Source organism: Achroia grisella, unplaced genomic scaffold (assembly GCF_030625045.1).
Source record: "Achroia grisella isolate CSIRO2021 unplaced genomic scaffold, CSIRO_AGI_Agris_v1 utg821, whole genome shotgun sequence".
NCBI lineage: Eukaryota > Metazoa > Arthropoda > Insecta > Lepidoptera > Pyralidae > Achroia > Achroia grisella.
In genome coordinates this window covers 1483023-1498892 of record NW_026713035.1, presented here as the reverse complement: position 1 = coordinate 1498892, position 15870 = coordinate 1483023, and the positions used below count along the sequence as shown (strand labels likewise).

Sequence of the window (15870 nt, the reverse complement as noted above, 5' to 3'; positions counted from 1 at the left end):
ATAATAAATAAGTAATGAAAATAATATCGCATATATTCCATTTCTAATATTGCAACATAGAAACGCAAATTTCTGCTGATAAACCGTCTGAAATCTCATAACGCCTCTTCATTTGCATCAGAAATCAGTTAAAGGACACAACAAATACATATGAATACATTATTTGGGGAACAAAGGAAAATAATCACCAATTCAAGCTACATTGCATGAAGCTAAAACGTTTATCATAATACAAGGCTTACTCCAAAGACCGCTATCTCCGGATAGCTCGACATAAAAGGCCACCAAGAATACGTTTCAAATCGCAAATTGATTCATTAGATATTTGATTAACCCCTAACGTTAGATAGTCGAGCTCGATATGCAAAACGAGACACGATATCTGTCCGCGGATAAGAAGTATATTTACATTTACACTGGTCTCAAGAGAATGGCCAAAGAATGCTTAATTCGTGACATATGGTGTATAAAGACAAACATAGTTCCGAATGAACGGATATACAAACTAGAAAGAAACGATCTAACAAGATGGTTCTCAGATAACACTAACTATTCAATCGTAAACGATAGATATAAATAATAAAATCTCGAATGATAATGAACTTTTAGAAATTGATTTCGAAAGTTTGATCATATTTTTGTATCAATATTGATTGGTTAGATTATTTGATTGATGTTACAAATTACAAATTATTATATTTATTAACAAGAACAGTTTAATGAAAAATTCCTCATCTATGACATTTTTGGGTAACTATATTCTTTCTGGATAGAATTCATATTACTATTATAAATTTGAAAGTGTGCCTGTCTGTCTACCTGTTACTTAATTTTCTATGAAGATAGATTGAAACACAAACATAGGCTAGAGCAGAGTAGCTCGCACTTAACAGCTAGTAATATTTTATAGGTAGTACGGAACCTTTAAATCAATATTCGTAACAACTTGTTTTCACTCTACTGCCTCTGTTGCCTAATTGAACCAATTCGCAGGCAATTGAATCTGATCGTTGACTCGGAAAACAATAATATCTCCACGATCTCGATTATGAAACGTGTCGCTGTAAAAATTTACCCGTAAAATAATTGTTTTCATGCTTAACACCATTCACAAATAGAATGTCAGAATTATCTACACGATAACCGCATCGTAATAGCAAATAAATAGATCGATATCGATAAACACGTCGAGATCTACATTCGAATCGGAATTGAAATGAATGGTTTTTTTTTTCGACCCGTATTTGCTTAGGCAATATTTGGAGCGGACCCAATTTAATTTTATTTAGTTTTAGTTTGCTGATACTACGTTATAATGTAACCAGATTTTTTAATATAGGTATAGCTATAAATCATAAGTATCTTTAAATCATCGAGTAAGATACAATTATAATATTTTTCTACGATGTAAATAAAAACACAAACACCTTTTATTGCAGTCCAATTCGAATATCCACGAAAAACAATTCATTTAACTTATAATTAAATTAATGATAACAAGAATGCCATAATTGTTACTATTCGTAAAAATAAATAAAGATTAGAGAAAAACAAATTACAATAATAGTTCTATAATAGATATATAATGAAAACAACACGTAACGAACCATTGCATTGTGGGCAATAACTGTAACGAAAAATTTACTACGGCCAATCGAGCGAGCACTGAATACAATGGGAAACAATATTACATTCATGTAATGCAAAACCTTTGTTTTACACTATCACGTAATATAATTTGATGAAATACATTTAATAGTGACAGACAATCTACATAATGAAATAAAGAAACAATTTACCGCGTAGTATGTATTAACATTATAAAAACGTAAAATTAGTGAGGTTGTAAAGGGGTAACATCTATTGAAATGATTTAGAAAATTCTTTTACCAATAGAAAACCACGATATTTGTGAGTGTCATAAGCTATATAACATCACGCTACGACCTATAATTTTGCAAAAATGAGGAAAATGTGACACAGACGATGTTCGCGGTGCAGCTAGTACGGAATAACTGTAATGGAAAACTCACTATGCAAGCATCGCCCACAATCAAAAGGTCATAACTTTCATATACTTAAACCTTTGGTTTGGCACTATCAAATAATGTTAGAGGAACTTTATCAATTCAACACTGTTAGCATCAACTATACTAAAACTGACTATAACAATAATAACCCAGGAATACACACAGCACCATCTAACCCCAATCTAAGCAGATTTTGGGTATTAAACAACTGAAATAAATATATATTTTAATACATACTTAATAGGTATATATAGAAACTCCGCGACCATCGGAAGCAGGGCGACTGTAACCAATTTAAACATCACTCACAATGAGCGTGTTCAAGTAATGTAAACTTTTGTTTTACAGTTTCACAGAACATTGAAAAAATAACATTAATAATGGGTTTTGTATAAAATCGTGTTGTTGTTAACAGGCCTTGTATTTTTCTGATACACCACAAATATTCTAAATATTATGTATAATATTAGATTCGCGTTTATTTTCTATTACTTTTTACCCAATGCAACTGCAATAGCGTGACCGGCGACGTATTGAATGACCGGAACAAAAAGCGTATGTTATTTCTATGATACTACGTGTATAACAAATTTTATGACGGAGTTCAAGCGTCAAGAGGTAACAGACAAATAAACAAACTTTCACATGTATAATATTATTAAGGATTTTATAATAATACTCAATTTTATTGGCCGTTATTTACGTTTCATTGTTTCGATTCTTAAATATAACATTTAAGAATCGAAGCAATGCAATATATGAGATACATTTATTTACAAGCTATAAAAGGCAGCTGTAGTATTTACGTATTCTGATTCACTTGTAATTCATACATAAGAGAACGTCGTTTACCGCCCTTCAGAAACATTTTAAGCACCGTAACTGTGGGCGCCACGCCATGTTCAGTAGCGAAACGTGAGCGATAATTTAGCGTTCCAAACTCAAACGGTACCAGACAATCGAGATCGCTTACGTATCGCTTATCGAGAATCGCCACGATCGGTATTTAGAGGCAGTATCAGAGTGCGCGAAATCTACGCAGCGCATCGACCCGAGATAGAGATATCTAATATACCAAGCGTAGGGATGTGCTACGCTAACCGGATTAGAATCGATTTCAATAAATTATACATTAACAGTTACTACGATAAATAGCTGTATGAAGTGATTACCATCAACCCAGAATCGATATTCGGATATAAAGAGCAGCTATAACGAATTGATTTTTAATAACCAATCAATAGTTCTCATAACGGCTGTATATTACGCTGAATAGGTATATGTTATTACAAGTCGTTGTATATATGACATACAATACTGCATCTATTTCTATTGTAATAGCAAGGGAGTTATTCCTTTGTTAATATATTACAATTTTGTAAAAAAAATACATTGTATTTTTATGGAACAAAATTGAAAGTAACACAATATCTATCTGTAATTTTTTATACCAATAACACGTCAATTAACCATAATAATATACTATAATTTGTAAAAATTATGTACAACTTTTGCACTCTCCAAAGCAATTTAAATATTTTTTCTGGTTAGAAAGACACACAAGCTTATAGACTGTTTGATTCAAATATCGAAACATGGCCTCTATACCTGAACAGAACCACAAATACGCAAATTATGCATTCTAAAACAAAAGAAATACAAAATTAGAGTATAACGAGACCACGTGCCATACTCCGAAAATGGATTCGGCCTCAAATGGTTAGCTGTTTTCGTACAACGAAAACAGAACAGAACAGGCCATAGAACAGGTCCCGAATTTAGGTCGACTATACTCGTCGGTCGAGTATTTACTTCCAATTAAAAAGTACACATTTATGATAAATTATTTTGATGCGCGTATAACTCATGCCTGCTATGTAGGCGGTGTTTATAATCTGACACACCTATAAACGCGATATAATATTGTGAAGTGTTATGGGACAAATAAAATTTGTTGTACTCTATGATTTTGTCCATATTAGTTTTATTTTTGTGATATATTAGTATTTACAGGTTTTAGAATATTTCAGTTCGTGCGACTTGGAAATGCAAAACACATCTTTGATGACGTCGACAACATTGTTACAGAGCGTCTGCTTCAAGAACCCAAATCTTCGATCATATCTAAGGACATTTTCTACTATATAAGAATTCTTACTTGATTCGGTATATACAAACATTTATTCTGTTTAATCGAATTATCTTTATTTGCTAAGTCACTAAGTTACTCTAAACAATTGGCATCGCACCAATAACTGTAGTTCTGATAAAGTTATTAAAAATTAAACCGAGTATCTTTATGATTGGAACATTTGTTTTTAAAATATTACGAAATGTTGTTTAAAAAATTAAAGTTAATTTATTATTCTTTGATATCTACAGACAATCTCATCGTAAACAATTACCTAATACACAAAACTTATTTTTTTCCCAGGTTCTAACAGTTTATGGCTGTCATTTTTATTGCGTATTGTCGTCATGTAGCCTAGAGCGATAGAGATCACGATTAAGGTAATGTAAAAAACGATTATAAATTAAATCAGTCATACCATTTAGCTACATGTTTGTATAAAGATAGAATATATTCTGCGCTGATTGTAGCATCAGCATAGCTAGAATGGTACCAAGGATATAATAAAAGAAGGGTAAGTAATGTAATCAGGTCAGTCATCTTTGTGGCGAATTTACCATGAATTAATCATAGTAAATTCGCCACAAAGAGTTGACTAAGATGGTTTGTAGGTCTTCACAATACATTGCCAGCAAATAGGCTAATAATTCTTATTACTAATAATGCCTTTCCCCAAGCTATAAATTACTCCTAAGATTTGAAGTCTGTAAGGTGTTGATATAAATAAAGTTGTTGCTTGAAAAACATTATACTTATTTTTCTAAGACATATTTTATAAAAATACGTTACTCATTTATTTTTATTTGTACATAAACTAAGGTATTTTGATATGGCTATCGGGTCATAATCTTGCAGTAGATACCTATTAACATTCCTTCACATTCTACATGAGTCATTATGAAAAGTACGACATTCTTTACTCACAAAAGGTGGATAAAAATTGCATAAATTCAGTATGTAGTGCCAATTAGATTGTCAAGCTCGAAACGTACCAGTTTTTTTTTTGCTAATAATTGAATATCACCCTTATTACGCTATTTCATCCATTAAAACTTTAAACTACGCGTTTTACACTGTATATAGAATGAAGTCAAAACAAACCAAAATATCATTCATTATAAGCTGTTATAAAAAAGCAACAAAATCTTCTATTGTAGCCCTAACTGTTATTACTATTATATTGCGTACATAACATCAACGATTCAATGAATTCATTGACACACAGAAGAAAGAAAATATAAAATAAAAACATAAATAAGACAAGTACGACATACAAACGTGTACAAATTAATACACTCGTGCTGAACTACTGAATCTATGTAAATCAGCCTTGACCATAACGTTGATGGTTCATCTGATATTCAAATGATGTCCACCACCGTTATGTGATGACGTAACATCATAGGGTCATTAAACTAAGTTGTCATAATTGTTACTTGGACCATTAAACGAATAAAAGAGTACAGCTGATGGGAAGAAACTCTAACGGGCCAGTGCAATAAGACCATAGTAACTGTAGATACCTTCTGTTTTATTGCATTCACTAGTTAGACAATCGAATTCTTACGCCATTTAGAACGTTATAAAAATATTGATTAAGTTGCTTGTGCTATCTTAACTTGACAATCAGTCGAGTTGAGATGGAGCGTTCATTCCATATATATCAACTTTACATACAACCGCCTAGCTAATTTTAGTACAGCTTCCAACATAACTATTCTAACATTATCGGATCGCTTTCTTGATAGCCTAAAATTGAATTCTGAATAATAAAACCAAATCGATTCAATAACAACATATCAACCCGATAATGATCTATTCTCTTAGACTATTTTACATTATAAGGACACGACAGATTATTCCTACCCATCGAGCAACAAATCGTGTGTAGTGTGGTACCTATGAGCAAACACCAAACTTTATTGGAAGTTACTTTCCCATAATCCCTTAATGTCCCCTATAAATATGCAGATCTGTTGGAATCTCCGTTACTTGTTGCAGTAACATAGATACATAATTTTACATTTTAAAATAACGATAAACATTAAACGAATTTACAGTCGAACTTGTAACAATACAATAAAATTTTAATTACGCATAATGTTTATGGTCAACTACTTATTAATGTTTATTAAAGATGGAATAGATATATTCTAATTTTGCAATACAACATAATTAATCATAAGGAAATATTTATAAGATACATATATAAACAAATTGTTATACGTTACCGTATAAACAATGTAAACAAACATATCACTAATATGCCACATATTTATAAACAACAACCACAATAATAAAAATCAAATGATTTACATACATATGTATGCATAAGCGGACATAAACTATGCTAATACAAATATCAACATAACGGAAAATATAATATAGATGAGCTAAGTGCTTAAGATAAATCATTATTTCCATTTCGCAATTTAATTTGTGTTCAAATAGCAAATAGTCATTTTCGCCGTTAAATTTATAGCTTCAATTATGAAGTCTCCTTACAACAATTGGCTCTGTGCAATAGAAGTATTATCAAATTGAACTGGGGCAACGATAGTACCTCGTGTTAGTACCGTTATTTAGAGTAAACAGGGAATGAAAATACACGTCAATTTGTAAGAAGTCTCGTTGAAATGAAACATCAAAGTTAGCAGAAATAAATTACTTTATTAGGGACACAATATTATATTCAAGTTTTTTTTTGTTATAGTATATATACTATAACAAATAAAAAAAACTTGAATACTTAATGCTTAATACTGTCTTTAGTTTTTTCTAGGATTAAGAATAATAATACAGGGAGTATTATTATGATTATACGCGTAATTTAGTTACTACTCTAAACTACGCGTATAATCATAATAATCTCTAATCTATCTCTAAATTTTATTTTTAAATTTTTATTCTTTATTTTACATTTCATTATTGTACCAAGTAAGAAGAACTAGTTCTTGTTCATGTTTTATAAGAATCTTAATAGTAACTCTAAATTACGCGTATATTTTTAGCATTCTTAAAAATATAGACTAACCAAACTAATCGATAAAAACTAAAATATGTAATATGCAGTAAATCAACATTTTAACTACGACTGGAAAATTGAAATCTTTATCTTTACGTAGTCAATAGAAAGATATCGATATACCCAATGACATTTACTGAGGAACATTTAATTACGAGAAATAAATAAATACCAACTAGGGCAATATCATTTAGTATGTACCCTATATAGGTAAAAGAAGCAAATAATAAAGTGAGTATTGAAACAGGATCCCATATAGAGATGTGCGTCGACGCAATCCAGACCCGTATTTCCAATCTTCATACTGAGATCTCAAATTCTCGCGCTGGAGCTGTAAAAGACCTTATTAGCTCGAAAGCTTCTTGTAGCTTTGAGATCGTATTAATGATATTGGAGCAACGTGTCCAACTACCATATAAGATGATTTGATACAAAAAGTGACTAATGCAATTTATTTTATTTCATACTATGCACTACAGTTGTATCAGTAATGCTAATCTATTAAGCATTGTATTGATTTTTTTTAATATAATATTTTAAGCAGGTTCAGGCAGTAATTGCTACTTAAGAAGAATGAATAAGTTCTTTAACCGGATATCAGTAGCCTGAAGCAATTCTGGATGATGCTATACTATAAGAAACTACGACCAAATGTAACATGAAGACCCGACTCAATTTAGAAGTCACAATAAATTCTTAAGCCAACTGCACTAAATGGAAATTACTAAAATACATGTAAATATCCTATCTGTGTTGCAAGAACTGAACTTACGATCTCTAACCTTTTTATACATTACATATACTTCACCGTGATTCTGTTTAATGTTTAGCTCATTAGATTACATTATACACGATACACAGATTTATCTTGTCAGAATTAGACAAGAAACATTCTAATTATGTTTCTTTATTAATTTTAAATGTACGATTAATCTTCAAAGAGTTATCTGAATTTAATTAACATTACCTTATTTTTGCTCAGTGTTTTCATGTCAAATGTTTATACCTATTGTTCGAAATTTAAGTTGAGTAATATTAGTTCATTAGCACATAGAATTGGTAGTTTTCGGACTTTGCTTTGAATTGATTTTGGTTTTCCTTGGTTATACAGACTGTTACTTCTGGTGTAGGATCGATCTACTCATAAGTAAATATCATTATCTTACCCATAGACTATACATCTGTGTCTATAGAAAAAGGAATAGTGATGATTTCAAGTCATATACATACATTATATATACATAGCTATGAATATATAGGCAGGACTGGTACTGTATATGAGATATTACTTATAGATCACTACAATATCTATATTATTGTTATTTTTATCTACTTGTATGTGTTTCAGTTATGTTGTTTCTAGCGTTTTTGTTTAAGAATACTTTTGCTTTTTTTTTCTGTATAAGTGATATGTGCTTTTGAAAGATACGTCTATCGTTAGTTGTCACGTCTAACGAGGAATTTCTCACAAACGTGGAGCTAGTACCTTACTTATAGAAAAAGAAAAATATTGAAGTACTTATTAAATAAATTTTCCTAGTCTCTATAGAATTACGTTATCTACAATTTTCCACTTAACAATACAAAAGCAATATGACTATAAATATCAGAATCGGGTCCTCCCATTGTGTTGTATGTTATACTACAATAAACCTACAGTAGTAGAATTTAAAATAACTTCAACAATAACAAAACAAGGTGTCTATGTATTTACAGTTAACGTTTGAATTCTATATAAGTGTACTGACGCCACTTCATATTAGTGATTCTACAAGCGTAAATGGCTGTTACCACACTTACCGTAACCAATTCGTACAACACACAGCTCGTAAACTTTCGTTCAAGACTTATATATGAAACCTAGAGGCAAATTTGTGATATCTACGAATGAATGAAACAAAAATATCTTAAAAACCGTGTCAACACAGATTATATGGTATCATGTAACTACATTAAGAGTATTTACGAATATATTATGAGTCAATCATTAAACATAAATCGTAATAAATTGTATTCTAAATCATCTCTCAAAGCCTATCCCTATATGTCAACCCTTTCAGGATTCAGAGCTAAAATCTTAATCACAATATGAGTATCTAAAGAAAATTAAGTTTCATAACGTATATTTTTTATATTTACAGGTATATGTATATAATTGCTTTTCACTTAAACATATCTTATGTCAAGCAATTACACTAGCTTCCTATATAACTTCACATCACAAATTTTAGATATAAAGCTATTTTCACCGCCAGTAGCTTGCATCGTAGACTGTACTTCATTTTGAAGAGTGAGATACGATCGTGAAATTATAGTCCTCACAAATGATAATGTATTAGACGTACTACAGCCGTCACTAATATTTTGTGATATCCATAGGGGGTATTCATGTGTATACTCGACAATTACCTAGTTTGTATTTTGTTTTAAAAAATCCGACACAGGATGTTTTCTGTGCACATTATAAATGTATTAACAAAAAATCTCTGACTATTTTGGAACATACCAAGTATATACCAGGACAATTTATTTCATAAAATTGTAGTTATTTTTAATAGAAACATACAATAATTCTTCATCAGAATAAAATATAACTGTATATGATATTTTAAGTGGGATATTCGTACGTTTCAAAATAAAGTAACAATTTTATTCAGTGAAACACCAGTTGTGATAAGTTGAACATTTATGAAGGTATATAGTACCAATAAACAACCTGCAACATTATAAGCATTAAGTCGTGTTGCCTAACGCGATCAAAGGTGCTTTAGATAGCGAGCCTGATCCAAAACCTGTCGAAGTCAGCCGAGGATCACAACTTGCAACATGGCAATCTCGCATTCCGAACGCATAGAACTGATTTACGTTCAATGTGCAGTTACACTTTATTTCATGACGCACTATGAATCTATTTCTATAAAGAGATCAAAGGTATTTACTTGAGTTAGTGATATTTTCCGATAAAGAATTATAATAAATAGAATCATTATATACATATATTCAGCATAAAACACAAATCAAACATATTTTTTTTCAACTCTCTGAGTAAATTTGCTGCTAATTATATTTGGTATAGATTATAATTAAATATAAAATTTCTTTTTAACAAAGTATTTTTCAATAACATTTTGTTTTATAATCAAAAAGACGTTAGCCTACTTTCTATCACCTTACTGATATTATAGTTTAGATAGTTCTTCTATAAAATACCTTATTTTTTAATATTAAATACAGTCTAGAGTATTAATAATAATATATAAAGCAAGACAATATATAAGGTACCTGTAGGTAAATTAAAATGCTTATCATGTCATGTTATCTCTCTGTAAATGATTTATAGTATTAGGTAGGTATACATTTTTATACCTGTACAATACAATAATTCATTAATACAATTCCGTGTCAATGTTCGTATAATTTAATGTCTCCATTCGCAAGCTGATGTCGTGGGTAGTGGTCTTAATTCCTCTTTTATATGCTTAGCACCACACCCCTTGATTTGCTAATACAGCATTTATCCATTTTAAGCTGGTATACATCGTGACATTTATTTGTATAATATGAAAATATCGAATTCTATTGGCTAAATTTGTGAGAACTACCTACCAGCATGCCAAATATTTAAAGAGAAAGCGCGTGCAAATGGATCCTAAATGTTTGAATAGACTCATTATGTGTTTATAACATAAGCATGTGTGTTTGCATAATACATTTGCATTCTAGACTCACCTAGAAGTTGTTGTTGTATGTTCGATCTCATTACCGCACCACCATTTTGAATCTGAGAACAATGAGACAAATGATGTAGTCAAATAAAGTATTATACATTATATTTTTAAACTATATTATTTAGGTTACGCAATCTCTCACTAATTAATTTAGTAAAAGATTGTGTATTGAATTAAATATTAATTAAAACAATAAAATATTGTAAATCATAAAATTTACATACACATTTACATACATTTAAAAAGTATACTACAGGATTGACTCCTAAATTAAGATAAAATAAATAATTGTTAATCTGTAAATCTAGAAAATACTGTGTATGACTCGTACTTTATTTTTACAATCCATTAAATTAATGCTATTATCAATGAAAATGATTGTCAATAATAATTTAACCTATGTATTACAAATATTTGTCGATATTTAAGAATAAAATATATAGAAAATTAAATTAAAAAATATATGGAATATAAATGATCATAAAGTCTTAATATTATGCTTTACCAGCGTGTGTATAAATACACATACTCTATACATATACTATATTTGGACTAATTTATTTTTAAGACTTTATAAGAACGATAACTACATACAGTCCTTTAATCGCTAATGACATGGTTTAAAAAAACAACGCCGCTTTTACAAGAGAAAATTTATAGCGGTTACATCAATAGAATTATCCATAAATCCAACATCAATTGCCACCATACCATATGTGGTACTATAAAGAGAGAATAAATTTACGTTATAAAAGTTGAAATGTGCGAACGTAAAATGCATTTGATATAAATCATACTTCACAATACATAATGTTATCGCATTATGATATGAAAAGGTCTAGAATAAGTATCGCGTCTATAGAAAAAAGGAATCACTAATTTTACCTAAAATCATAAATTTTTAATTGAATAACAATTTATTAGGAACCAAATAAACTATAATAATGTAATTATAGTTTTTAATAAACCTTGAAGTGAAATTTAATATGTAAATTAGAAACGCAATATTTAAATGAAAATGCAATTAAAATTTGTCAAGAATTCATTTACTAAAAATTAATTAACTCCATCCGTTCTGCTTTCCTAAATTTAAATAATTCTTTATTTACAATCCAGCTCTAAAAAATTATAAACATTTTAGTATTTCCCCAAACTGGACGGTAGGAATAGGGACAAAACATTGTCATTAGCATAAGTTGCCGACGTTATCCTATATGATTAATACATTTTTAATTTAACTTAAAGTCAATTCAAGATATTTTTAGAGGCAATATAAGAACATAAAGGAATTCCTGGACCTCGTGAGGTGCTATAAATATAAAACAACTTACTGAATACTTATAGTAAATGCTTGACGTGAACAGAATAATAATGCAATGGTTTTTAGTTTATCTGTCTCTAAACACAACTTAAACATGTCTATCAGGACTGTTACTTGAAAATTTCAATGATTTCTTAAGGAACTATCTGTATACTGCAGGTGGCAATGCTCGCGTACAATAGAGCCCATGTTATTTAGCATGTGAAAGAATTTTCAATAAGCTGAAGTATTTGTTTATTTATATATAAATCGATTAGAAAAATCAATTTCTTAAAAATTTTACCAATATTAATTTCAACTATATCGCCATATTTACAGGAGAGTAGGGTAGGGTAGATATTTAACGAACTTTGTGAAAAGTCTTCTGCGTACACTCTGTTAGATATGGGTAAAGGCTGAGTGAGATAAAGAAGTGAAATTACAGAAATAAAGGAATGACATTCTAATGCTACTGGATGACAATGTATGAGAGATACCACGAGCGTCATATTATAACGTGATATTCGTAGTGGGGTTTATGTATATAGGCGACCGTGACGGTTACCTCTCACCATCAGGTGCACTGTAACTCGTAAGCTTATTTGACATTGCAGTGACATAAAAAACATAAACCGCCTTCGAGGATCTCTACTCTACCATACATACTCTACCATCTTAGGGAGTACTCCCTAAGATGGTAGAGTATGCTAATAACATTACGCCCGCCTATAGTAAGTACAAAAATTCAGTAATAAATGAAAATAAAATAAACATGCCCGAGAAAATTACCTTCTGACAGTCCCGTTAAATATAAACATTTTACAATCTCAACCACGAAAGTGGTTGTGAATAATTAAAGAAATTATCCGGGCAGCTGACGAATGCTCCTGCGCTGGGTCGTGCAAACGTTACTTCCCCAAGTAAATTATCTACTGTGAATTATATTATTACCTAAATTCATGACCGAACCATGACCATAAATGGTTATTACGTTCTCTCGCTGCACTTTTTGAGGGATTGCGTGAACAGCGAGAAGATTGATGATGAGTTGATGATACTTATGACACTGTTTGTTAATCTTCACGGAAACTTTTGTATTTGTTGAACTTCTCTAATTTCACATGAACAAATCTAGAATTATAAATGATTCCAACATTAAATAATTAGATCTTACTATATAATTCATCTTAGAAATAATAAATATTGTAAAAACAAACAATTTACGAACAAAATAATTATACACATACTCATACAAAATTTCAAGTAAGTTAAAGTACATATATACCTACTTGAATATATTTTAATGACAGCTATTTCTGTAGCATTGCGATAATCAATTATACTCAATTACTAGTACAATGTACAAAAATTACTATACACGGCGAACGCCGTACGATATGGTACTAAGTTTTATGTGCAGCAATTTAGAAAGGCACACGAAATGTAATATAGGAAGGCAATCAGACTACTTCTCATTTTAGTTCTTACAAATGATAATTACTCTTATGCAATTACGCGAAATGTCAATGTTGTCGAATATAAAGTACTGCTCATATGATTGACTTACTCCACTACGACGAATATTTACCAACTTATATTTACAATTTCTTTTCATAGTCATTCTAATATTCACCTTAATGCCTTCCTACAAGAATTATATCGCTTTCTAAATAACAATACCACTGTAACGCCGTAGGTCACTCATCAGGTCGCTATAGATCTACAAGTTAGATAAAAGTTACATCCAATACATCAGTATAACTGCGTATATATGAAAAAAAGAATCTCTTTAAGTGTGTTTAGTAATTATGAATGTACTGAATGTACTGTACCGACCCATTTTATTTGGAATTCGGTTATAGCATATGCCTCTTTGTCTTATGAGTTAGTTCTTATTATTTGCCGTGAACTGTACTGTAACTTGTCAATAGACCTTGGATAGCTAACGTTTAAAATGTTTTCCTAATGATGGAACTTTTGTACGTGTATCAATGTTGGGTAGAAATTCTATGAATAGTCCTATTATAGAATAAATATAGGAATATACTAAGAATGCATTTCAATAGCTGCTGATCACCGCAAACTATTTTAATCAGAGAAAAACTGGCCGTCGACATTATTTATAGAAGAATTCCTGGCAAACAATGTGGTCACATCACATGCTTTATTTAATCATGTGTAAAATAACAATAAAAGGTTTTAATTTTCATACTACAATGCAAAGAAACACTTCTTGTACACAGGTATAGTCAAAATAGTACGAAAAATAACACAAATACCTTTGAAATAAATACAATTTTGCCTTATTTTCATAATATAAATATCAAATATCATCAGTAATTAACTGCAATATAACATCTCTTAGAATAGCAATAAATGTACATGAAGCGTCGGTATGAAATTGTCAGGTTTCCCGCAACCACGTAAATAGGCTTAGAAACGTATACTATTATGTCAAAATGATTATATTGTGGAATGAGAGAACCATTACTTACTCCATAATATTGTACTAATTACTGCCTATAGTGCACTGCTAATTCTTACTGCTTTTTGTACAGTACATCATCATAATTGTTTTCGTTTATATTCTAATGCTAAGGCCTATGCCTTTATAATTAGTTATAAGAACCTGAATAGAGATCGTTCAATACTGCTTGAACAGTGTCCGTTATTCGACATGCTCTCTTCGTCATAAATATGTTTTTCGAGCTATATGGGTTACAATTCCATTCATTAGCCGGTCCTTATTTTATTTAGTCTCCGGTCTTTCCTTCATAAAATCACTCTTACTTTATTACATTTTAATGATATATACTCTAAAAATATAAGTATATACATAATCACATAATGTAGTTAATAGTTATAGATTTGCGTTTTGAACTAAATTATCTACATATCCGTATGAGTTTTGACTGTATATAGAACAGAAACTTTCTATTCATAAATATAACGTAGATCCCAGAATTGTATAAATAAACATTTAATTATAACTGGATTGGCAAAAAAATTACCAACTCATGACGGAAGATATTACTTATCTATTGGCTATACATAAGGCACATGACTATGAACTTAATAAAATGTATTTTACATAGTATCAACGTTTGTCGTTGTTTCAGAGGACTACAGTGTTAAAAATGGCAAAAATAATATAAAAAAATAATTTATTGTTTGTATTGAATAAACATAAAAAATAGTTGACTAATTTATAAATTATTTCTGTTATAATAAGTAAATTATGAGGAATGTGGGCCGCATTTTATTAAAAAAAGTTCATACAATAATTGCATATATGCAGGAAGTCATGGCGAGTCGCTATTGAAAAAAAAGTCTACAAAACAAGTGTCAAAAATGTCGTGTATAATTATCAGTCACAAAATCGACTGTGTAGATATAACGGATTGCACAATCAATACCACTCAATCATAGTACGACGTACCTATGTAACGTATTTAAATTAAATAGTCATACTATTTTCACGCTCTCTAAGTATTCCTGTTCGTTTAATGGACAGATAGACAAGCATAACGAATTGTAATAAAGCTGAGAAGTAAGCAGACATATTTGCCATACATCTTGTTGGTGTAACAGTCTTTTAAGTTGTTTATCTATATCGGAGAATATCAGAAAGTGTGTCGATATATTACTCAGTTGAT

At 30.2% G+C, this 15870-nt stretch overlaps 1 protein-coding gene across 1 annotated transcript in view; it reads right to left on the bottom strand.

Annotated features, from left to right (window-relative positions):
- Positions 1-15870, bottom strand: part of LOC131852086 (cadherin-99C) — a 147514-nt gene that overhangs the window by 84929 nt on the left and 46715 nt on the right. The window contains exon 2 of the mRNA XM_059202707.1: positions 10916-10967. The gene's annotated coding sequence lies outside the window, so the exon portion shown is untranslated. The remainder of the gene's footprint in view (positions 1-10915; positions 10968-15870) is intronic.